Raw genomic sequence first — 25470 nt, 5'->3', positions numbered from 1 at the left:
TTTTCATATACATTTTACTAATTTTTTTTTTTCCATCTCTGACACTTCTATTATAGAGAAAGGGCAAATAATAATATTAAATTATTTCCTCTAATTAATCCCCTTTTAATGTGCACGGGTCACTAGTTTCTAAGTAATATGAATACGCTCCTATTTCTTGTTTTGGCCTTTAAAATGGATAACCCATTTTCTTCTCTTGGAAAATGAACATTCAGCTCCCTTCCATGCACCTTCTTCAAATATACACATTTCCCCTTTTTCGCTCCCAATACATCATGTACTTTTACAGTGAATATCCATGTTTAGCCCTGATTGGTTTGGTTCAGTGGATAGAGCATTGGCCTGCGGACTGAAGGGTCCCAGGTTCGATTCCGGTCAAGGGCATGTACCTTGGTTGCGGACACATCCCCGGTGGGGGTGTGCAGGAGGCAGCTGACCGATGTTTCTCATCAATGTTTCTAGCTCTCTACCCCTCTCCCTTCCTCTCTATAAAAAAATCAATAAAATATATATTTTTTAAAATGCATGTTTATTATCACGGTTGTATGTATCAGTTAGGGTCCTAGCACACTCAACTTGAGTAATCTGAGAAGCATTTAATAAGGGACCATTTGTCAAAGTGGGCAGGGTACAGGGAAACCAGCAGAGATAGGGCCAGTGAAATGTGGGGCTGCGTTACCACTCGGAGGCCCCAAACAGCCTGGAGCCCGAGCTCCCAGGCAGAGCATCCTGAGGCAGCCGGACCTGTTGTGAAGACGCGTAGCCAGCCTGAAACGACCACACACTGCCAACGTCCTCCTCCTGCACCCTCCTCCCCACTGGGCCTCGCCACAGGCGAGCCACCTGGCAGCCTGAGGGCCCAGGACTGTGGGCAGAGCCCATCGGGGCCTGCCCCGGGCACCGAGCTGCTGGGGACAGGTAGGTGGATGTGCAAGGCCGAGAGAACACAGCTGTACATTCTGTGACTCGGGGTCACAGCTGAGCACATGCCTTGTTCTTTCCCTTCTTGACTAACTCGTATTAGCCGTGGAGTTAATAATTGGCTCTTTTTCTTAAAAACTGTGTTGGCTTCTTGTGCTTTCAGTGTGGTGTTTATGATTGCTGCTAATAAAGGCTGGTAATGGAAGAACGTGCCTCTATTTGCTTCTCTCCTGTTTCTTCTGGCGTTCCCCTTCCTCTCCCCACATAGCGTGCCTGGAGGAACAGCTCTCACTGTGTGCAGTGTAGGGAGGCGTTATCAGTTGATGGCTCAATTTGAAAAATAAAGACTTTTGCTCTTTCACCAATTTCCCTTCTCCTTGCTTACCACATACAGCCCCATGTTCCATTCCCCGAGCCTCCCAATACAGTATAGATATATCATAATTTGGCTAAACCAATATTGTATTACCATGATTATATAAATACCATAGGCCTGGTGCATGACATTTATGAACTGAGGGCAGGGGGGTCACTCAGCCCAGCTGGTGCCCTCTCCCAGTCCGGGGGATCAGGCCTAAGCCGGCAGTAAGACATCCCTCTCACAGTCTGGGGCTCTTGCGATAGGGGACCCCTTGCTCCTTCCCACCCACCTGCAGCTGAGGCGGGAGAGGCTCCAGCCACCACTACTGTGCTCGCCAGCCTTGAGCCTGGCTTCTGGCTGAGCATATACCGTGGTTGCAGGCATATCCCCAGTGGGAGGTGTGCAGGAGGCTCCCACAGGGGGAGCACACTGACCACCTGGGGGCAGCTCCTGCATTGAGTGCCGGCCACCTGGTGGTCAGTGCACATCATAGTGACCGGTCGTTCCACTGTTCGGCTGATTTGCATATTAGCCTTTTATTATATAGAATAATTCATCACTAAGTTTTACCCCATGATTACTTTTCCTTGCTCACTCAAGTTTTTCTTTTGCCTGGAATTAAATTTTAAATGAAAATTTCTTGGTTTTCTCATTTGTGTCATTTCCTATATACTTAATCCCCCAATCTTCCTTTATTGTCTGAATCTCCTTTCAATATGTTCCAATTCATCAAGGATCCCATCAATTTCACCTCCTGGAATAATCCCCTCCCGCAGATGTCTGACCTGTTCCGATCTCTATTCTCGCTGCTCCTGGTTCAGCTAATGTCTTGGGCTTTCCTTTCACTGCGTTAGTAATCCTGGGAGCTTCTGTCCCCTTTCTCTTGAGTGACATCCTCCATTTCTCGGTGTCCATGTCTTCCTCTTTCTTGATTCTATCCCTTGTTCTGATGCAACAGTTCCAGTAGCTTCTGAAAATTGGGTACATCAGAGATACATTTTTTGAGACTTTGCATATCTGAAAACGTGTTTATTTTTTATTCTTGTAAGTGCCCTGACCAAGGATCGAACCCACAACCTTGGTGTATGGGGATGATGCTATAACCAACGGAGCTACCTGGCCCGGGCAAAATGAATTGATGCTCACATTCATTGATTGTTTTGAAGGTACAGAATCCTTGGCATTTTGAATGCCCCATTGTCTTCTAGGTTCCAAATATTGCTGTTGAGAAGTTCGGACCCATTCTGATACATGACCCTCTGGAACTAATTTTTTTTTCTGTCTCCCCTCAGGATCATAAGATGGCTGCCACATTTCCAGGCATCGCACCCACACACTACAGTATGTAGTAGCAGAAGAGTTGTCTCTTTCTTTTGTGTCGTTTTAAAAGAAAACCTTTCCCAGAAATTCCTCACCGACTTCCTTTCCCACATCTTTGGCCAGAGCTGGGTCACAGCCTGCGTTTAACTCAATCACTGACAAAAGGGAACAGGGTCACTCTGATTGCCTGGTGCAATCATGCTCGAGATAAGGTCCCTTTTCCTGAGGAACAGATATCTGAACAGAAGTAGGATTCTGTTAGCAGGTGAGATGTGGGATGGCTGTTGGCTAGGCAACCAAAAATGTGTTATAGCATGGGGCATCTGACATATGGTAAGCATTTAATATATATTAGATACTGTTATTAATTATTTTAAAAAATATTTTTATTGATTTCAGAGAGGAAGAGAGAGGGAGAGAGAGGCGGAAATATCAATGATGGGAGAGAATCATGGATCAGCTGCCTCCTGCACGCCCTGTACTGGGGATGGAGCCTGCAACTTGGGCATGTGCCCTGACCAGGAATTGAACCATGACCTGCTGGTTCATAGGTCAACACTCAACCGCTGAGCCACACTGGCTGGGCTACTGTTATTAACTATTAATAGCTATGTGAACTTATTCAAGTCACATACCGTCTAGAGTTCCAATCTCCTCATTTTTAATATGTGGACAGGATTATCTGATTTGTTGGATGGTTATAAAATTAAAAGAGATGACAAATATAAATGATAGCCATTTATTATAGCTGATAGCGATTTATTATAGTTGCATTTAATTATTTCCAGAGCACTTGGGCAGCAAGTTGAGGTCTCTAACAAAGTTTCCTGAGGTTGGCCCCAGCCCGGGGTAACTCATTTTCTCCCTGCAGCTCACAGACACTTTCCTTTGTCCCTTGCATTCTAGAACTTCATAATTATGTGCCTTGTTCTATTTTTTTTTTTCTCCTCAGCTCATGCACAGTGAACCCTCTCAATCTGGAAACGTATCCTTCAAGGCAGAGACATCTTCTTGATCATTTCTTTGATGATTTCCCCCTTCCATTTTCTATATGCTCTTACTCTAAAACTCATTATTCACATGTTGGACTTCCTGACTGACCCGTGGTTTTATATCTTTTATCTCCCATTTTCTTTTTGCTCCATATTCTGGAAGATTTCCTCAATCTAGCTTCTACTCCTCTTACTGAGTTTTTCACGTTTGCTATCCTATTTGTAATTCTTTTCTATTCTCTAACTATTTTTAAAATTTGGTTGCAATGTCTTCTTATTCTCAGATAATTAAAATTCCAAAGATATCTCTTGGCATAGTTTCCTCCAAGATCTTTTTTCCCAATGTTTTAGCCTCTGTCTTGGACCTTAGTTTTCTATGATGGCTGGTAGTCCTAGGCTACTTGCTTACTTTTAATATTATAACCTGAAACCTGATTGGAAGAGAGCTTGGTGGGGGTTACTGATGGTAGATGTCACTGTACTATAGCTAGCCTTATCTTAAATAATAAGAGTCCAGCAACTGAATGGCGGAATGACCAGAATGACCAATCAACCAGTCGCTATGACACACACTGACCACAAGGGGGCAAATGCTCAATGCAGGAGCTGCCCCCTGGTGGTCAGTGTGCTCCCACAGTGGGAGAGCTGCTCGGCTGACCGGGATGAGCGGTGCTCCCCAGGGGCTGATTCCCGCAGGCCACACCGCCCACCAGTGCACGAATCCCGTGCACTGGGCCTCCAGTATTGCTGTAAGGGCTGTCAGATAATCAGATACCTTCCAACAACCTGCCTGGAGAATATACATCTGATTTGAAGTGGAGGTCATTTGGGAGAAGATGGCTGAGGTCTTGATGTTTAGCAAGCCTTCACTTAATCCCTATTTTCAGTATGGGATCCCCTCTCAACAGTGCTGAACGCCCGCAGTCCAGAGACATCCTGCCCCCCAGAGAACACACCCGGCACTCAGGTGCCCGGAGGGAGCAGCATTGCCTCCTGCGGTTGGAGAGCTGGGCTGCACAGCTTCTGAGACCAGTGCTGCCAGTGACTCTGCTATTGTCTCCCAGCTCTAGGCCCCCTCTTCTGCGCTCGGCTTTGCAACACTGTGGCTGGGATCCTGAAAAGCATCCTTTTGCCAGCTGTTCCCTGGCAGGCTCTGCCCATAGAGGGCAACAGAGGGAAACTGGCAGGGGGGGGGGGGACAAGAAGAGCAAGCTACTTCCTGTTTTCATCCCACTGCGGTGAGCAGCACCCGCCGAGGCGTCACTGCAGCAGCACGGCCTTTCTGCAGCAACAGCTGAGGTCCGTTTGCCGCGTTTCCAACACGCACAGCACTGGCCTGGCCACGGCCCCGTGCCGGCCACAGGAGCAGCCCCTTCTCAGAGGCCTGGGTCCCAGCCCACAGGCCCCTCCTCCAAGCTCCTGGGTTCTAATCATTTCCCTGCAGCCCTGGGGGCGATACCTCTCAGTCCTCTTTCTACCCTTTCCGTTACCCAGTTAACAACTTTATGCCTACTTAGCAATTCTGTATATTAAATTCCTTCTGTTGAAATGATTGCTGTGGTTTCTGTCTCCTGACAGATCCTGGCCCATACACCCACTTTCAATGAAACCTCTCATTTTTTCCAGCCCCATTCGTCCTCCCCTTTCAGAGGTGTGGGTCGCTTCCAAATCCCGAGTCTTCCTGGAGTTTCACACCAGAAAGTAGCTTGCTTCTCGGCCTCCTGCCCTCCTGAGAAACTTAAGACTCAGCCTCATCTGGTTGGCTGGGTAATTGCTTGTCCATCTGCTTTCTTGCTTCTAAAATTTTGTTGCTGTTTTCTCTGCCAACCTCTTTGTCCCTTTAGAGTTTTTTATTTTATTTTTTTTAAATCTTGTTTATTGTCATAATGTAATTTGGGGAGGAAACTCATTGCTTTAAAAAAATGAGCAAAAGCCCTAACCGGTTTGGCTCAGTGGATAGAGCGTCTGCCTGCGGACTGAAAGGTCCCAGGTTCGATTCTGGTCAAGGGCATGTACCTTGGTTGCAGGCACATCCCCAGTAGGGAGTGTGCAGGAGGCAGCTGATGGGTGTTTCTCTCTCATCGATGTTTCTGACTCTCTGTCCCTCTCCCTTCCTCTCTGTAAAAGATCAATAAGATATATTTTAAAATAATAAGAACGAGAGACTAACATTTAAAGGGAATGGCAACAAACGTGGAGGAAATATTGCCACGGGAAGTCGGTGGCCGTCTGTCCTGGGGAAGGAGTGCAATGGGGTTCCGGAGCGGGAGGCTGGGCGCTTCTTTTACTCTTTCTGAGTCCTACTTGCGAGTCTCAATCATCCTGCGCATGACCAATTTCCCAATTGTTGAGCAGGTAAACTGCAGCGTACACTCTTATCAGTTGCTGTATGTTCAGCTGCATAAAACTGAAACTTGACCACAGAGGTTCAACCAACAGGAGTGTAGTTTTCTCCCATAATACAGTTGAGGGGAAGGCAGAATTAGTACACTATCTCCTTAGTTGCCATGCGCATCTAGGCTCCTCTTAGCTTTGGGTAAGATCCCGCTTGGCTTTTGTCTTTATGCTTCACCTCCGAGTATCACATCCATATTCCAGGGAGATGGCAAAGGACAAAGGGCAAAAAGCCAGAGACAAGCTAATTGGTCGGCCCCTTTAAAAAGTGTTCCTTGTACACCTGAAACTAATATTATATGTTTACTAGAGGCCCGATGCATGAAATTTGTGCACCAGTAGGCCTTCCTTTCCCTGGCTGCCGGCACCACTTCCCTCCAACCCCAACTTTATCCTGAAGGACATCAGGTCTAGTTAGCATATTACGCTTTTATTATTATATATATGTCAATTAGAGGCCCAGTGCATGGAATTTGTGCACAGGTAGAGTCCCTAGGCCTGTCTGGCAATCAGATTTGATCAGGTTGACCTCCTCCCTGCCTCCTCCTTCCCTTGCTCCCTCAGCACCCCACTGCCATTGCTGGTCACCTGCCATGTTCTGTGTCACCCCCTGGTGGTCAGTGCACGTCATAGCACGCGATCGAACTCCCGGTCTCCCAGTCAAACTCCCGAGGGGACAATTTGCACATTAGCCTTTTATTATATAGGATTATATCTCAATTTAAAATAAATCAATAAGGAAATTAAAAACAAAAGTGAGCCCTGCTGACGTGGCTTAGTGGTTGAGCGTTGACCTATGAACCAGGAGGTCATGTGTGTGAGCAACTGTCTCACAAACAAACCATGCTTGGCCCCTTGCATACTGGCACTGCTATGACCAATATTAAGTCGCAATATTAAGCCAGAATTTGATCTCGCCTATTTATTGTCAGATTAAAAAATTATCTTATAAGTACTTGCAAAATTTGCATAAGTGAGTCTGCCTAAAGGTATGCCCATGACAATTGGGTAATAGAGTTGCAAGTGGTCCAATTTTTTCTTAGAAACCCAGATCTATGTAGGACATACCCTCTCTCTGAACATGACTAGGAGGCATATGCAAACGTCACATATTTTGTTGCTCTGATTTGTTTGTAATAATTTTTTTTAAAAAATGCTTCCCTGAGTGGCCCAAGCAGCAACTTGGCTTACTCCTCATTGTCCAAGACTGTCGCAGGTCACCCCAACAAAGCAGTGTGGGTGATACTTTCCCCTGGGCACCTTGTCACCCTGCACGAAAGCAGGGCGCCCCCCCCCCCCCTCGTGTGGGCAGGGGAAGAGAGAGGCAGAGCATGGCTATCTCCTCCCTGCCCACGCGAGGGAGGGAGCTGCGTCTGGGCAAATGGACAGTATGTAGCCAACTAACAGCATCTGCCACCGTTGCCATTAGGATTGAAATAGATATTTATAGAGCCCTTACCCAGTGTCTGGCACAGAATGACCACCCAATAAATCCAAACCTCTTTAAAATCTCCTCATCTGGCCACTACGGAGGGGAAAATGAACAAGAGGAGCAAACAGAGAGTTCCAGCAATCCTATATAATAAGAGGGGAATATGCTAATTATCTGTCATGCCTTGAGGCGTAACGACCAACCATGTAAAGACCACATCACGGGTCTGCAGGAGGGTGGGGCAGTAAACTACAAGGGGGCAGGGGAAAGCTACAGGAGGGGGCAGGGCAGCATGCTATGGGGGGAGGGCGGAGAGGAGTGGGGAACAGGACGAGGTATAGGAGGGCAGGGCAGGGCAGTGGGCAGACAGCTTCAGGAGGGTGGCAGAGAGCTACTGGCGCACGAATTCATGCACAGGGCTACTAGTCTTACATAGGAGAAACTGCTGAAACCACACTTAGTGCTGTGGTTTTTCCCTTAGTTTGTGGTTGCACATTGAAAGTATAATTTCTTCCATGAAGGAAGTCTAATGCATACGATGTACCTGCAACTTGGTAGGTGAGGGGAAACATGGCGCACGTGGCTTGTGGCCGCATACTTATAGCTCCATCTCCAAAAGGGAACTCCCTCCAACTTCCCATCCTTTTTTGGTCACCTGCTCACTTTCCTCAGAGCGGTGCCTCATCTGTCTCTTCCCGCACTGGAAGCCTGTGTTCTCTCCCACTGGTATTTGTTTGGCTGCATCACCTAATGAATGAGGATTCATAACGTTACAAAGAACAATGTGGCACTGAAATGTGTGTTGTGTTAGTGAGAATGCTTCTGGTTGCAAGGAGAGAATACTTGGCTAACACTGGCTTGAAAAGAATGGCATTGATTAACTCATGTACCATGTCTAGAGGCAGGTGGTTCCAGGGTTCTTCCTGTTCCACCATCTTTAGTATGGTGGGTGTTATCTTCACAGTTTTGCCTCCTGATCACAAGATGGCTGCAGCTTCAAGCATCACATCCTCACAAAAAAGCAATGTCTTGTGTTCCTTTCTAAGGTTGACCTCCTCCCTGCCTCCTCCTTACCGAGTGTCTGGCACAGAATGACCACCCAATAAATCCAAGAATTTATTGGGCAATGTCTTGAGTTCCTTTCTAAGACTGAGGAAAACTTTCCCAAATACTCTGCAGCGGGCTTCCCCTCAGATTTTTTTTCTGTATTCTTTTAAAAAATTGAATGTATTGAGGTGACATCCCATATAATAAAGATGTAATATGTAAATGGTCATTATGCCTTGACGCCTTGACTCATAATGACTGACCACGTAACAATTGGATCACAAATTAGTAGGAGGGTGGGGCAGCGAGCTACTAGCGGCCAGTGGAGAGCTACAGGAGGGGGCAGGGCAGCAAGCTTTGAGGGAGGGCGGGGGGAGCTACAGGAGGGCGGGGCAGTGGTCAGAGAGCTACTGGAGGGCAGCAGTGAGCTATTGGCCCACATATTCGTGCACAGGACTCCTAGTTGGCTAATACAATCATATAGGTTTCAGGGGTACAATTCTACTATATGTCATCTGTCTACTGCATTGTGTGTTCATCACCCCAGTCAGGTCTCCCTTCCATCACCATTTGTCCCCCCTTTACCCTCCTCTATCCCCCTACCCCCTTTCCCTCTGGTAATCACCACACTGCTGTCTGAGTCTGAGTTTTTTTCATTGCTTAATCCCTTTACTTTCTCACCAAGTTCCCCAAACCCTCTCCCCTCTGACAGCTGTCAGTCTTTTGTCTGTATCTATGGGCCTGTTTCTATTTTGTTGGTCAGTTTATGTCATTCATTAGATTCCACATATGAGTGAAATCATGTGGTGTTTGTCTTTCTCTGAGTGGCTTGTTTCACTTAGCACAATAATCCCCAGGTCCCTTCATGCTGTAGAAAAAGATTTCCTTCTTTCTTACAGCGGAGGAGTATTCCATTGTGCAAATGTGCCCTCATCCACTGAGGGCCCCTCAGATTTCAATGGCCAAGTTTGGACCCATGCCTACCACACCAGGAATTACCCTGATTGTCTGGGAGTGAGGGGAACACTTGCCCTGAGCACATAGCCATGGAGGCGTCTAGGAGGAGAGATGGTGTGGGTGGGTAACTAACGGGGGTCTGCTCTCCTTGGCGATTCCAAACCACAAAAACCAAACAGCTGCTGGAAATGCTTGAGAGGAGGTAAAGGTGGGGACGAACCCTGGGCTGGTTTTCCTGGTTCCTTCATGGAATAATTTCCAACTCCTGACACGGAAAACCTTATGTGCGCTTTTAAGTTCTTTCAACTTCCCTCCCTTACTCTGGAGCTACAACTTGGACTAGAGCCTACTTCTGCAGTTTGGGTTAGATTGTTCATTCCTAATACTGAACAGACTCAGCAGTGTGATGGCGGGACAGATTCTGCCTTGACTCGGTGAGGGGCATGTTTCAGCATCTCGCTCTGCCCAGGGTGCCCCCACAATCCTCACCAGCTATACAGAACCTCTCTGCAGTCCAGGTTCTCTCCCTTAGACCAGGGGGCTTCTCCAAAGGGGAAGAACCCAGTGCCCTCTGAAACCCTGTGCTATTTTGTCAGATTTCCACCAAGAATGAGATGCCATCCAAGTCCAGGGAGATGAAAGAAGCTAAGTAGCAGATTGCGACTCAAACCCAAGCCTGTCTCCTTCAAAGCTCACCTCCCTGACCAGCAGGTAGAAGTGTTTTTTCTCCTTCTGCGCTGCTACATCCTCACCTCGGCCTTCCCTTGATGGGAGGGAGAAGAATAAATCTGGGATCGGGACCCCTGGCCGGGGGTCTCAGTGTCCTCATGTAATCCACCTGTGTGACCTCATCAACTCTATTTGGTTTAGAGTGTGGTCATTTCCCCTCTCATCTTCCTGGTGTCTGGCTCCTTGCTATTCCGAACACCCAAGAATGGCCTGTGGCCCTGGCCGGTTTGGCTCAGTGAGTAGAGAGTTGGCCTGCAGACTCAAGGGTCCCGGGTTCAATTCCGGTCAAGGGCATGTACCTTGGTTGGGGGCACATCCCTGGTGGGGGGTGTGCAGGAGGCAGCTGGTCGATGTTTCTTTCTCATCGATGCTTCTTTCTCATCGATGTTTCTAACATTCTCCCTCTCCTTCCCTCTCTGTAAAAAATCAATTAAAAATATATTTTAAAAAGAATGACCTGTGTTTTAAACTCCTTGAGAACAGGAACCATGTCTTCCCTTTCTTCTGTATCCCTAGAGAGCATCTGATGCTCTGCGCATCCATAGGCACGGAGGTCACGGGCTGACAAATGTGCAATTCCATTTTCGAAAGAGAGCCTGCTTTTACGGCTCTGGTGACGCCCATAATGAGGAGTAAATTGGTGCATTAAAACTAACAACATGGTCTGTGTGCCTGTTCAGATACAGATGCTATACTGCACACCAGCTTTATTATGGAAAAATCCATTTCCATGCTTGTCACACAGCTGATCTTCTCTAAGGGAACAGAGCAAAGACTGCGCATTGTAGATTTATTGACTCACTATTTTATCCAAGGACATTGGGTAATTAGAAGCTTCGAACACAGACCCAAAGAATTCTCTTCATCTGGGAACATGTTTTATCACTTGCTACTGCCTTGTTCCTAATGCTTAGCATTTAAAGGTTATATTTTTTTAAAAAAGACTCCAGACATTATGTAGTCACTGTCTGGAACAGCATTATATTTCAACAGAGTATTATCACTCAGGCGGAGAAGTCATTTTTCCTGGGTAGGAAACTGTTCCGTTGTGCGGCAGGACTCTGGCAATTAGAAATCGCATTGTGTGGGAACGATGACACCTTCCGCCGGAGTTCATTATCATCACGGTTCGCGTTCGCCATGGGAGGCCGCAGAGAAAGGCTTTGGGATGGAAGCGGCCGCCCCAAGGACCGCAGGCAGCGGGCAGGGGAGCCTGGTGTCTCCTGGCCTCTCAGGAAATCCTTCCTTCTGGACTCCCCTTTCTCCCTTCACCCGCCACCACCCCGGCCTTGGATCCGCTGCCTGTCGCCCAGGAGAGCGGAGCGCGGGTCTGGGCTTCGTAGGGAGCTGAACTTAGGTGTGCGTCCCAGGCTGTTGGAACTCCGTGTTGGGATTCAGAACAGATTTCCCCAGTTCCTATGGACGCCTCTGGTTCCAAGCAGGCCCCAGGCCGTGTCCCCATACGAAGTGAGGCCGCAGTGTTCACGGTGATGGGGAAACCAGTTGCTGGGCGGGGTGCCGCTTCCCGGGAAAACCCGCTGAGTGCCAGCCTGTTGAAGGGACACCAGCTGCGGCGCCGCTCCTCTGCGGGCAGAAGTGGGCGCTGCTGCCTCGGGGCGCAGGAAAGGGGTGGGAGGCGGCCAGGGCCGAGCAGAGGCAGGGGCTTCCCGGCAGTGACAGCGGAGAGGGGAAAGCAGCCGGCGGCCGCAGTGACGCGGTGTGGGGGCGGGATATTTATAGCTTCGGCTCCGATCCTGAGGAAAGTCCCGGCTCAGCCCGCGGGACGCTGGTAACTTGGGTGATCATACCTGAGCGACTGCCCCAGTCAACGTACAAGCCAGTGGTTTGACTTAATAACTCAGCCCCTGGAAACATAACCTTTCTTTCTGCTTTAAAAAAATCATCCTGGGGTATTTCAGAGACACAAAGGGTACACAGAACCGTCCCCCATCTACCCCTTCTCACTCCTATTCTCTCTACTCTGAGACAACCACAAATTTATGTTATAACTTCCAACTTTAATATTTTCAGTACATACATGGCACATATGTACATATTATAAATCCTATAATTTAGGGATATATAGGCTGTCCCAAAACATGTATACATGTACTTTAAATAATTATAGAGGCGTTGTTTATTAAAATACATTTCATTTTCAAAATGGAGCTGTCTGCTGTTCAAGTATGTGTACATTTTTGGAACACCCTGTATATTTAAACTAAATGAGTTACACATTTTTGCATATCTTAACATTTTAGAAATTGTAGTACACTCTATGTATCCTTCGGCAACATGCTTTTTCCTTCCAACGTTATATTCTAAAAATTAGCCTTTGTTGATAATGTGGCTCTGGGTCAGCCACCTTACCTGCCGTATAGTATTCCATCTTACAAAGAGACACACCTCTCCTACCCGCCCGACTCAGGACCCACCCGTGCACGCACCCCCTGTCCTGCCTCACATGGGACATCAGAGTCTGAATTCACAGCCAGAGCAACACGCTAAGGGCCAACCGTCCGGGTTCCTCCTCTAAGTGCTCCCTCCTGGGCCGAAGGGCAGGCTGCCTGGTGAGTCTGCTCCAGAACACTGACCTTGAGAGAGAGTCTGTCCTTTCCACGGGCTGCGGACCGGAGACCTGCCTCCAGCCCCGGTGGCGGGATGACTCATGTACCTGGAATTACCTACCTCCTTCCTCGGGATGGAGGCCAACTCATGCAATCAGCATGTAATTAACTCACCCTTTAAAGGGGAAAGGACTCCTCAGGATTAAAAATAATAGATCACACAATGCAGGCGCTGGGAGGGTGACGTGTCCATGCCTCCTTCCCCAACACCTCGATAAGGACAAGACATATTTGGGCATAAGCCAGACCAGCCGTCTGAGGAAATTTCAAGGCAGCGATTGTCTGAGGTCTTTCTAGAAGGGGCAGAGGGGTGAACTTGACAAGAGAAGCAGCGGCGTGCTGGAATGGCTGAGCATCACCCTTGGTGATGAATCAGTAGCATTCAGAGTCGCCTCTCTCTCCGCTCAGCTCGATGGGTCAGAGGCCTCCTGGCAAAGGCGCCGTCCCGGGGTTCCTGGCACTCCTTTCCTGGCCCGGGTCAAGCATTCCTTGAGAATTGTCTGGCCAGCCCAATGCTGGCGCCGGCCACGCTGTTCTCAGCGGGCAGGACCTGCGAAGCAGGAAAAGGGCTTCTTCACGTTCTCACCCCGGCTTAGCCTGCGCGGAGGCTGCCATTCCACCCAGCTGGCTGCTCTCCCGTCCCCCGGGAGGCCCAGATAGGGCCTCAGAGGCATGGCTGAGAGGTTCGAGCAGACATGAACACTAGCGACGTTGAGCTCAACACCTGATTTACCAAGTTAGGTGTCAAATGCCTGGGTTGTGCCAGACTCCGTTCTGGGAATACAGTGATGACTGAAATCAGGCACAGCCTCTGGCTTCTGGATGATCACATTATAGTGGGTGAGTGGGCGGGGTGGCCAATGTTCATCAAGTGATCATCCATCCAAGTGTAACCTACGCCGTGCTATGAGCCAGGCTTAGGGAGAACTGCGAGGACTTCCTGGAGGAGGTGGTGCTTGGGCTGAGATGGAAACATGAGTAGATGTCAACAAGGCGAAGAAGGAGAGAGCGTCACAGGGAGAAGCAACAGCGGGGAATAGATGGTACATAGCAGAGGAGGCTGTGTGACTGCTGACAGCAAACAGAGATGGGGATGAAGCAGGAGTTCGGGGGCCATATCACACGGAGCCCTGGAACCCACGTTCAATGTTTGGTCTTTATCCTGAAAGCAAGGGGAAGCCATTGAAGGGCTTCGGCTGGGGCGTGGATGTGATGGAAAGTGAATTTCCAAAAACTGACCTTTGTGACCATTGTGTGGAGAACCAGCTGGAGAGGGACTAGCTGGGAGCTCACTCTGGGTGAGAGACATTGATGGCTTGGGCTAGGGTGCTGCTGGTGGTAAGAGAAGGGGACAGATGTGAGAGAGGTTTAGGGGGTTCAATCAACATGACTTGGCCATGGTTTGAACCCAGGGGCGACAGGGAGGGGAATTCACAGGTTTCCTCCATGGGCAGTGCTATTAAGTGCGATGGAACCATTGACAGAGGACCAGGTTTGTAACAGAGGATTGAGGGTTGAGTTTCAGGTACTTTTGCGCTATCCGAGAGGAAATATCTAGCCCTAGCTGGTTTGGCTCAGTGGATAGAGTGTCGGCCTGAGGACTAAAGAGTCCCAAGTTTGATTCCAGGCAAGGGCACGTGCCTCGGTTGCAGGTTCCTCTGCCGCCCAGGCCCTGGTCGGGATGAGTGCAGGAGGCAACCCATCGATGTGTTTCTCTCATATCGACATTTCTCTCTGCCTCTCCCTCTCCCTTCCACTCTCTCTAAAAATTAGTGGAAAAAATATCCCCAGGTGAGGGTCTATAATAATAAAAGCGTAATATGCTAATTAGACCAGATGTCCTTCTAGACGTCCTTCCAGATGGCCTTCTGGATGGAGCTGGGGCTGCGCGGGAAGCCTGGGTGCCGGAGGGAAGCCGGTGCCAGCAGCTGGGGGAGGGAAGGCCTGCTCTTGCACGAATTTCGTGCACCGGGCCTCCAGTAAGTAAGTAAGTGAGTAAGTAAGTAGGAAGAGATACCTAGCAGACCACTATCTATGGGTTTGGGGCTGAGGGCAGAGATCCGAGCTGGAGACCTATGTATCCTTGCATCATCTCCAAAAGAAAGCAGATGGTACCATCAAAGCAGTGTCATTCAGCACGGGGAGGATTAATGAAAGGACGATGCTAGGTTTCTGCTCAGTAACAAACAGCACCATACCTCAATGGCTTACAGAGCAAACATTTCATTCCTGGCTCACCGTTCTATGGTGGTTGCAGTTCAGCTCACTTAGACTGGGCTCAGCGAGCCAGGCCAACTCCACGCTTCCCGGCCCGTTCATGTCTGCTCCCCCAGCCGGACCTCAGGGTCCATGTCAAGCACTCAGGTGGCCTGTGCCGTTGGCTGTCAGGCCCACAGCGGTGGCTGGGGGAGGGAAGCCTGAGCTGTGGATGCTCTGCCTGAGGTCACCCGATCACAGGAGCACCGGGGAGCTGGTGGAAGAGGCTGACTGACACCCAGGGAGGAGCTCAGTCCACCTAATGAATGGAGCCTCGCTGCCGTGGCTGCCCTGGCGGACACGGACACGGACAGGAACACGTTCGTGTTCCAGGTTAGTCTCAGAGGTCCGCCCACATGTATTTTCCAACCTTGTTCTTTCCAAGGCCCCAACCGACTGAATAATCCCTTAGTCACTGCTACACGGCAGCGTGTTTCCGGCAGCCTGGCCATCACGGTCCCCGCAAAGTATTAACCACATTGGCTGCCTCCTCGGAGAGCTGTTCTTCGTCATCGTTTTCAGGGGCTGCTGAGTGGGCTGGTGCCGCACACCGTGCAGACCCCCAGGGCAGCAGGCTCTGTCCTCCTCTGTAACATCCTGGGGGAGGGAGGCCGGGAGGCCCGGGCACAGCGGAGTGAGAGGCAGAGCAGCAGTAAGCAGTAGGCGCCATGGGAATCCGAGCCACCTGCTTGTGCATTTTCTCTTGTTTTGCTGACAGGCGTGGCCTGGCTGCATATATTCCACTCCGGTTTCATGATGGGAAGTTGGTATGCATGTACATGTCCGGGTTCAGGTGTGGGAGAAGAGGCAACACGCAGCGCATGATAATGGCCAATTGTGAGGAGCTTCACAGAGGCTCCTGTGCTTTTCACCCTTCCCGCATCTTTCATCCTTCATTCATTTCATCATCCTCATCTCGGAAGCGATGGGCGGGCGGTGCCATTGTCGCCATTTTCCAGGCGGAAAAGAGAATTTCAGAGAAGTTGCGATAGCTTGCTCAGGTCACAGCCCTCAGAAGCAGCACAGAGGCAAGACTGCACACAGAGGTTTCTGCCCCCAGAATTCCTCTGAGGACAGACAGACAGACACACAGGTGGGTGGCACTCAGTGGTCGAGGGGGTTGCAGACTGAAACCAGAAACTCTCACATGGTCGTCCTGCCTCCCAGAGCACAGAGTCGCATGGAGAAGCCGGGGTCAGCCTGGCCAGGGAGCCTCTTGCGCCCCCACTGCTTAGAGGCGTTTCTAGAGGCAACAAACAAGACATGCTTCCCAAGTCCTTTGAATGAGAATTTTAAAATCCTCACCCAAGGATACACTTTTATTTATTTTAAGGAGAGAGGAAGAGAGAGAGAGAGAGAGAGAGAGAGAGAGAGAGAGAGAGAGAGAGAGAGAGAGAGAGAGAAGTGAGAAACAGTAATTGGGTGTCTCCCATATATGCCCCAACTGGAGATGGAACCCACAACCTAGGGAACTGAATCTGTTTGGTGTGTGGGATGATGCTCCAAGCAACTGAGCCACCAGCTGGATCCCTGGAGCAATGTTTAAAATCCAGAGTTGCATGTTGAATGATAAGAAGTTGAAACAGTAATATTTTGGATGTACAGTACCGGGTTAAAGAAAATATATTATTAAAATCTATTTCACCGCTTTTTAGTTTAAAAATGTGACTGCCAGAAAATCGAGAACTGCCTTGGTGGCTCAAACTATGCTTTATAGATAGAGCTGGGCCGAGAGCAGGCCCCCTGAGGTCCGTTCCGAAGGGACAGAAGCAGGGAGAGGGCACGGCAGGAGCTTTGCGGGGTGCCTTCTCTTCTCCTTCCTCCGGCCCGTCACCTCCTCAGAGCGGCAGGGGCAGTTTGTCCTGGGAGTTCAGAGAGCCCAAGAATAAGACAGCGGGATTGGGGCTGGGGCCGGATGCCTTCTGTCGCTTGCTTCTACTTCTTCCTTCTCTTTGCCTCTGCTCCGTTCTCATTCTCAGGCCAACTCTCCATCTCTGCTTCCAGTCCACGTGGCAGGAATGGCCCCCACCGAGGGTCCCATGCTGCCATTTCTTTAGCAGATAAAGGAGCCCCAGTGAGTTTCCAGATTAAGAGTTACAACTCCCAGAGTAGGATTGTGATTGGCTCAGCTTGCCTCTAGTCCCTTTCCTGGACTAGTCACCTGTGCCCAGGGCACTATGGGCACGTTGTACTGAGTCAGCAGTTCCGAGGGTAAGAACCCCATCACCGGAGCAGGAGGGCAGGGTGATTCCAGGAGAAGCAGAGAGGGGAGGGGGACAGGAACCCGCTAAGCGGACAGGCAGGGACTACTGGCATTCGCTCAGTGGGACTTCTGAAACCGGGCTGTGGAACACCGGTGCTCACACAGATGCTGGCCAGGACAGCAGCGCAGGTGGGCCCTTCTGGATGTTTGTTACAGAACGAGCTGTGCCATTCCTCATCCCCCCTTCCCAAATGCACGTGTTGAAGCCCTACCAGGGGTCTTCAAACTACGGCCCGCGGGCCACATGCGGCCCGCAGAGGAGTCTGATCCGGCCCGCCAGGTTTTTTGGGCAGTGAGCGCAGCCGAGGTGTTACAGTAGGAATTAGTAGTTCATATAGTCCGGCCCTCCAGCTCTCTGAGGGACCGTGATCTGGCCCCCACTTTAAAAAGTTTGAGGACCCCTGCACCTAACCCATCAAGTGGCTGTCACTGAACATAGGACGGTAATGAAGGTTCAACGAGGTCATTGGGCGGGACCTCGCCGATTGGACTGGTGTTCTTACAAGAAGAGGAAGAGACAGCAGAGAGCACCCTCTCCACACGCACAGGCCAAAGGCTGTGAAGAACACAGCAAGAAGAGGACTTCTCCAGCGAGGAGGAGATGGCTCACAGACATCAACAACGATGGCGCCTTGATCTCGGACTTGCAACCTCCCAAACTGCGAGAAAACAAATTCCCGTTGTCTAAGCACCCCGTCTGCGGTGTTCTGTTACGGCAGCTGAGCACACTCATAGAGCGTGCTTATTAAATTCTAATGCACTGCCTGCTGCCATTAAGCCCAGTGCGAGTTCTCTGAAATCAGTAAGAGGCTTTGTGAAGTGCACTTTTGGAAAAGAACATGGGGTAAGATCTTCGCGATCCAGGGCTAGGCAGAGTTCTTAGGTTTGACACCAAAAGCATGATCAATAAAAACAAATATTGGGCCTCATCAACATGAAAAACTTTTGTTCTTTGAAAATCTACATGAAGAGGATGAAAAGACAAGTTATAGCCAAGGAGAACGTATTTGCAAACCATGTATCTGACAAAGTACTACCATCTAGACTATTTTGTAAAAGTCTCAAACCCCAACAATAAGAAACAAGCAATCCAATTAGAAAATGGACAAAAGGCAGGAAGAGACCCTTCACTGAGGAGGCTGTACCGATGACGAGTAGGCACATGGGAAGATGCTGAACATTATTAGCCATCAGGGGACTCAAATTAAGGCCACAAGGACATAACACCACAAACACGCCCATCTGAATGGCTACAAATCAAGAAGAATGACCATTTCAAATGCTGAAGAAGACACAGAGAAACGGGCTTACTCCTATATTGCTGGTGGGACTGGAAAATGGTTTCTTTCTTTTAAAATTAAACATGTGACTACCATGAAGCTCAGCGATTGCCCTCCTGGGCATTTATCCCGGAGGCATGAAAACTATGTCCACGTGAAAATCTGTCCGTGAATGTTCACAGCAGATGAATGATTAAGCACTACGGCCTTCCATACCATGTAGTATGCCCACACCACGGAATACCACTTAGCAAGAAACAGAAATGAATTATTGACACACAAAACAACCTGAATGAAGCTCTAGAAAATTATGCTGAGTGAAAAAAAGCCAATCCCAAAAGGTTCCATGGTGTGTGATCCCATTTACATAACACTTTGAAATGAGGAAGTGTGGAAATGTGGAACAAATTAATGCTGCGCGTTCGGGGGAGAGTGGGAGGGAGCTGAGTGTGTCTAACAGGACAGCAGGAAGGCACGGTGGTGATGAGACTGTCCATGTCTTGGCTGTGGTGTGGATAGATGGGCCTCTACAGGTGATAATATCGTATAGGACTTCACATGCGTGCACACACACTCACACACACACACACACACACACACACGAGTACAAGTGAAACTAGGGGAATCTGAGTAATGTCAGTGGATTGTGTCTATATCAATATCTTAGTTGTGATATTATAATACAGTTCTCCAAAATATTACCATGGGTGGGAACTTGGAAAAGCATACACACAATCTATGTTATTTTTTATAACTGCATGTGAATCTACAATTATGTCAATGAAAATGTCAAGTACCAACATGTATTTCTTACCTGCAAAACAAAGCAAAGGGTTTGAAAGCTGCCACATGCTCTGGAAGGAACTCAGTTCCATTTCCCACACGGAATGCTGGTTTCCGCCTCTGAGCTCACACTGCAGTGGGCCATGCTGTTCTATAATGCCTGTCGCCTGCCCCCCCCCCCCCAATCTCCCTGACAAACGTGGGGCCGAAGCTTCCCCCTGGAGCCTCAGTGCCGCCTCGGAGTGCTTCGGTGGAACTCAGCTCCTCAGCTCCACACCGGGCTGTGCATAGGCTAATCTCCGGGACTCGGGTGGGCTGGAACTGGTTAGTGTAGCGAGTGGAACTCTGTGCTTTACTCTCAGCAGTGATGGGGAGGACTCCTAGTCCGAGCACTCAGCAGGCGGAGGGAGTGACAAAGGGCATTTCTGGGGAGCACCTAGGAGCTGACCATCCGTTTAACAAGAGCTCTTGGGGGCTGGGAGAATGAGGTAGGGCATTGGATTTCAGAAATGTTAAGACCTGAGGCCACTGTGTCCCTTTGACTCAGAATATAATGGCAATGGGGGGGGGGGGGGCAGTGACTTACACCCTGAAAACCTGCCTTTTTGTCCTGGGAAGCCTTCATTCGTTTCCCAAATTGGATACTGTATTGGGAAAAATAAACAGAAAGGAAGGAAGGAAGGGAGAAGGAGAGGGAGAGGGAGAGAGAGAGGGAGAGGGAGAGGGAGAGGGAGAGGGAGAGGGGAGGGGAGGAGAGGGGAGAGGAAGAAAGAGAGAGGGAGAGGGAGAGGGACAGGGACAGGGGAAAGGGGAGAGGGAGAGGGAGAGGGAGAGGGAGAGGGAGAGGGACAGAGACAGGGGAAAGGGGAGAGGGAGAGGGAGAGGGAGAGGGACAGGGACAGGGACAGGGACAGGGACAGGGACAAGGGAAGAGGGAGAGGGAGAGGAGAGGGGGGAGAGAGGAGAGGGGAGAAGGAGAGGAGACGGGGGAGAGGGGAGGGGGGAAGGGGAGAGGGGAGGGGGGAAGGGGAGAGGGAAAGGGAGAGGAAGAGGGAGAGGGGATAGGGGAGAGGGAGAGGGAAGAGAGGGAGAGGGGAAAGGGGAAAGGAAGAGGGGATAGGGGAGAGGGGGGGAGAAGTAGAGGGAGGGGAGAGGGAAAAGGGAGGGGAGAGGAGAGGGAGAGGTAAAGGGAGAGAAGGAAGGGGAGGGAAGGGGGGAGGGAAGGGAGAAGGAAGGGAAAGGGGGGAGAGAAGAGGGGATAGGGAGGGGGAGAGGTAGAGGGAAAGGTAGAGAGGGAGATAGAGGGGGAGATGGAAGGGGAGGAGAAGAGAGGGGGAGGGAGAGGAAAGGGGGAGAGGAGATGGGACAGGGGACGGGGAGGGGAGGGGAAGGAGAGGGGGAGGGGGAGGGGAAAGGAGGGGAAAGGGGGGAGAGGAGAGGGGACAGGTGAGAAGGGGCGGAGGGGGACAGGGAGAGGGAGAACCATTGGAGAAAGGAGCATGTCTGGAGTGAGCCACAGCATATGAACACCAAAAACCCGGAGTGTTTTCTCAGCTAATATTACCCACTGAAAGCGTAGGGTGGGAGATTATGCGTTCCTGCTGGCTGACGCTGCTGACAGCGCACTGTTTGGACCGAATCCCAGATGCTGCTGGCGGAGGCACCATTTCTCTTTAACTCTTTAACTGCTGGTGCCTGCATTCTCCTGGTCCCTCCAAGTTCAGGCCCCCGGAAGGACTCTGTGCAAGCCTTCTGGATAGTTCCCTCTAGTTGTGACTAAAATAAAATCACTTCCTTCTATGGGATGATTTGGTCGCTGTTCCCCAAAACAGTATCTGGCCCCTTCAAAAAAATTCCCCTCATTGGGCCAGGAACAGATGCTTGGGATTCCTCTTTGACAAAAGGAATTCTCCTTCCCAGCCTTCACTTTCAAATGCAAATCATCTCTGAGTGGGGATGCAATATAAATCAGTCTGTCAGAGATTAGCTATGAATTCTTGCTCACACAAATGCGGTACAAATTGAAAACAGTACGAATAAGACTGTATGCGGGACCATGGCCTGTAGATCCTGCCAGGGAACCATTTTCTTTGGACACTCATGTTCCGGCACTGGTGGGCCAAGAGTGAAGGGCAATAATTTGAAACTGAAGTTTAATTCAGCATAGACTGTTTCAGACATGGAAGTAGGTACTAGAGATACTTCCTGTCCTTGCGGACCTCAGGATGACGTGCAGGGAATAAAACACGTGAAGGGCAATTGTGATTTAAACACTAAGCAAACTAGCAGAACACGCCATTGTGGCATAAGAATAACTTAAATGAAAGGCAACTGAGCTGAAGCAAACACAAGAGCTCTCTGCCCTCCGCCATTTGCCTAAGAGCGGGACATACATCTGTACCTGAGTGTCCCCACCCCTCAGTCACTGGAGACAACTCTAGATCCTGATCAGCCCAGACACATGGCCAAGGAATCTACACAGCAAACTACACTGAGTGGCCAGATTATGATGGCCTCTGAACGCATAATAATCTGGCCACTCAGTGTGTGTGTGTGTGTGTGTGTGTGTGTGTGTGTGTGTGTGTGTTAGAAGCCCGGTGCATGAATTCGTGCATGGGTGGGGTCTGGCCAGCCTGGCCGACGGGAGAGGACATGGGCGGTCAGCCTGCCTGCTGGTCAAACTCCTGGTCAAGGGGACAATTGGATATTAGCCTTTTATTATATAGGACCATGGTCGGCAAACTGCATGCAGCTCTTGGCCCCTTGAGTGTGGCTCTTCCACAAAATACCACAGCCTGGGAGAGTCTATTTTGAAGACATGGCGTTTAGAAGAAGTTTAAAAAATTTGGCTCTCAAAAGAAATTTCAGCCGAAACCGGTTTGGCTCAATGGATAGAGCGTTGGCTTGGGGACTGAAAGGTCCCGGGTTCGATTCCGGTCAAGGGCATGTACCTTGGTTGCGGGCATATCCCCAGTAGGGGGTGTGCAAGAGGCAGCTGATCGATGACTCTTTCTCATTGATGTTTCTAACTCTCTATCTCTCTCCCTTCCTCTCTGTACAAAATCAATAAAATATATTTTTTAAAAAAAAGAAAGAAAGAAATTTCAGTCATTGTACTGTTGATATTTGGCTCTGTTGACTAATGAGTTTCCTGACCATTGATATAGGATATACACTGAGTGGCCAGATTATTATGCCTTTAGAGATCAATATCATCTGGCCACTCAGTGTATACTAACTAGATGTTCTCTTCCCATATAAGTTGCCCCCATATATTTGCCTTCCCACAATTTGCCACCCTAGAAACTCAAAGTCCTTTGCCTTCATTTCGTTGCTTCTCTTAAAACTGTACTGTTCTTTGTTAAGATGCTATACAAGCACAAGTTTTAACCACCCTTTTGAGTTACTTATCTGAGTGCTCCCATGTGTATGCGTAGTACAATGCTAACAAATGTCTGCTTGCTTTTTCTCTTCTTCATCTGTCTTTGGTTAATCTAATTTCCAGGGTTTCAGCCAATGAACCTAAGAAGGGTAGAGGGTAAGGAGATAGGTGGGAAAAGGTGAACCTTCACCTTTAGTTGCTATCATACACAAAAATTACCTTGAAACAGCTCAGAGACTTTAACATTAAAGCTTAAACTTCAGGAAAAAGAATTAGAGAAAATCTTCTCAATTTTAAGATAAACAAATATTTCTCAGCAAACAAAGAACACCAGCCACAATGGAAAATCGTTGAAAAAAATGGACATAATAAAAATTAAAACTTCTGCTTTTCAAAAGACAGTATTAAGAAAAAAAAGCCACAGACCAAGAGAAAATGCTCATAATATATCTGGGTAACAAAGGACATGCATGCTGGCCATACAGCTGACCTTCAAACAACATGGCGGTTAGGGGTACCAACTGCCTGCACAGCTGAAAATCCAAGTATAACTTTTAGTCAAAATACTCTTTTTGAAACTTACTTAGAACTAAAAGGCAGAGATTATCAGCTCTAGATCTATGTAAGAATTCCAAATGTGTGGTTAAAAAAATAAACTATAGATGCATACTACAGCATAGATGAATCTCAAAAATAGCCCATATGGAATAATTAAATTTATGTAAAACCTAAATAATGCAAACTAATCTATAGTTACAATAAGTAGAACTGGTTCCTTGGAGATTTGAGGGGTAGAGGTTGGAATTACAAATGTACTAGAGAAACTTTTTGGGGATGAAATCTTGTTATTTGTTATTGTGGTGATAGTTTCAAATATGTATTCAAATGCCAAAACTTCTACCCTTAAATTTCTACCCTTAAATATGTGAAGTTTATTGTATTTTAACTTTATCTAAACGAAACTGTTTTTTTAAAAAGTTACTTAGGTATGTGCTATTCTAGCAGTAGGATTCTTGATTCTGGAAGCTTCTTCAAGCAACTCGCATTCCTCCTCACATTCTTGATACCCATTTTATCCACATGCAAATGACCATAGCGGACTGGGTTTAACATCATGACCCCTTTTCTTCTAGAGTATGGGCATTTTTAAGGTCTTACTTTTATTTATTTATTTACGTTTATAAAATTTATTTCAAGTCATAGAACTAAATTTGCCTCTGTCAGGCTTGGTCTTATTTCATATTCCTAGAATTCAATTTTTCATGTTTACCAGAGGTGACATTTATAATAGCCATTTGCTCAATAAACCTAAACCAGATTCATTTTTAAAAAATGACAAATGTTTGTAAAAGACTGACCGGTGTGGCTTAGCAGTTGAGTGTCGACCTATGAACTCAGAGGTCATGGTTCAATTTTGGTTCGATTCCTGCTCAGGGCACAGGCCCAGGTTGTGGACTCTATCCCCAGTGAGGGGCGTGCAGGAGGCAGCCGATCAGTGATTCTCTCTCATCATGGATGTTTCTGTCTCTCCCTGTCTCTCTTCCTTTCTGAAGAAGATCCATGAGAATCTGGATCAGGCATATGGATTTGGCTGGTAGGACAACAAAGCCCAGATTGATCCATATGGTTTATTCCTCACACAGCCAGGAAAAGAAAGTCCATCCTGGTCTCAGCTCCCTGAGTCCCTCATCCTGTAGGACATTAAGACAAAAGAGGCCAAAAGACAGGCATCATGAGTCATGGAGCCATTTCTGGACTGCACCCAAGCAGTGTTATAGCCTGCAGCTCTGCCCTGAGGGGGAGGAGGCAAGGTGGAAGGAACCATACTACACTGGAGCCAGGGAGGCGATAAGAAACTGTCTCACTGGTAGCCTCCATCAAGATAGAGAGGCAGTGAGAGCTGGCCCTGGGCCAGCTCCTCCTAAGACTGCTTATCCTCCCATGTTCTGGAGGATCACAGGGCCTTCCACCAAGGCAGCTCCCCCTGCAGCTGAAGGAGTCTCTGGGACATCTTTATCACATGGCTGCCAGAGGAGAAGAGAATGAAAAATCCTATTTGAAAAAAACAAAATAAAATAAAATAAAAATAAATAAAATAAAAATAAAAAACCTATTTGAAGTAATAATGACAGAAAACTCCCCTAACTTGGTAAAGGGAATAGACATACAAGCCCAGGAAGCACAGAGTCTTAAACAAGGTGAACCCAAAGAGGCCCACACCAAGACACATCATAATTAAGATGCCAAAGTAAAGACAAAGAGAGAATGTGAAAAGCAGCAAGAGAAAAGCAGTTCGTTACTTAAAAGGCTGTTCTGATTTGACTTTCAGCTGATTTCTCAACAGAAACTTTGCAGGTAGAAGGAATTGGCACAAAATATTCAGAGATGGAAAGCAAGGACCTACAACCAAGATTACTCTACCCAGCAAGGCTATCATTTAGACTCATGACTCCATGACTCCAGCTCTGGCTGGTGTGGCTCAGTTGATTGAGAGTTGTCCCCATGCACTGAAAGGTCACCAGTTCAATTCCTGGTCAGGGTACATGCCCAGGTTGCAGTCAAGGTGCATGCAGGAGGCAGTCAATAAATGTTTCTCACATCGACGTTTCTCTCTCTCTCCCTCTCAAATCAATAAAAACATATTTAAAAAACAAACAAAAATTCTATGACTCCATGACTGCCAGTGAGTTGAGCCCAATAAGCTGCACTTGTCAAGAGTAAATGGT

The sequence above is a fragment of the Pipistrellus hanaki genome, assembly GCF_964339955.1.
Source record: "Pipistrellus hanaki genome assembly, chromosome: X".
In the NCBI taxonomy this organism is placed as follows: Eukaryota; Metazoa; Chordata; class Mammalia; order Chiroptera; family Vespertilionidae; genus Pipistrellus; species Pipistrellus hanaki.
Note: the sequence above shows the minus strand (reverse complement) of the source record.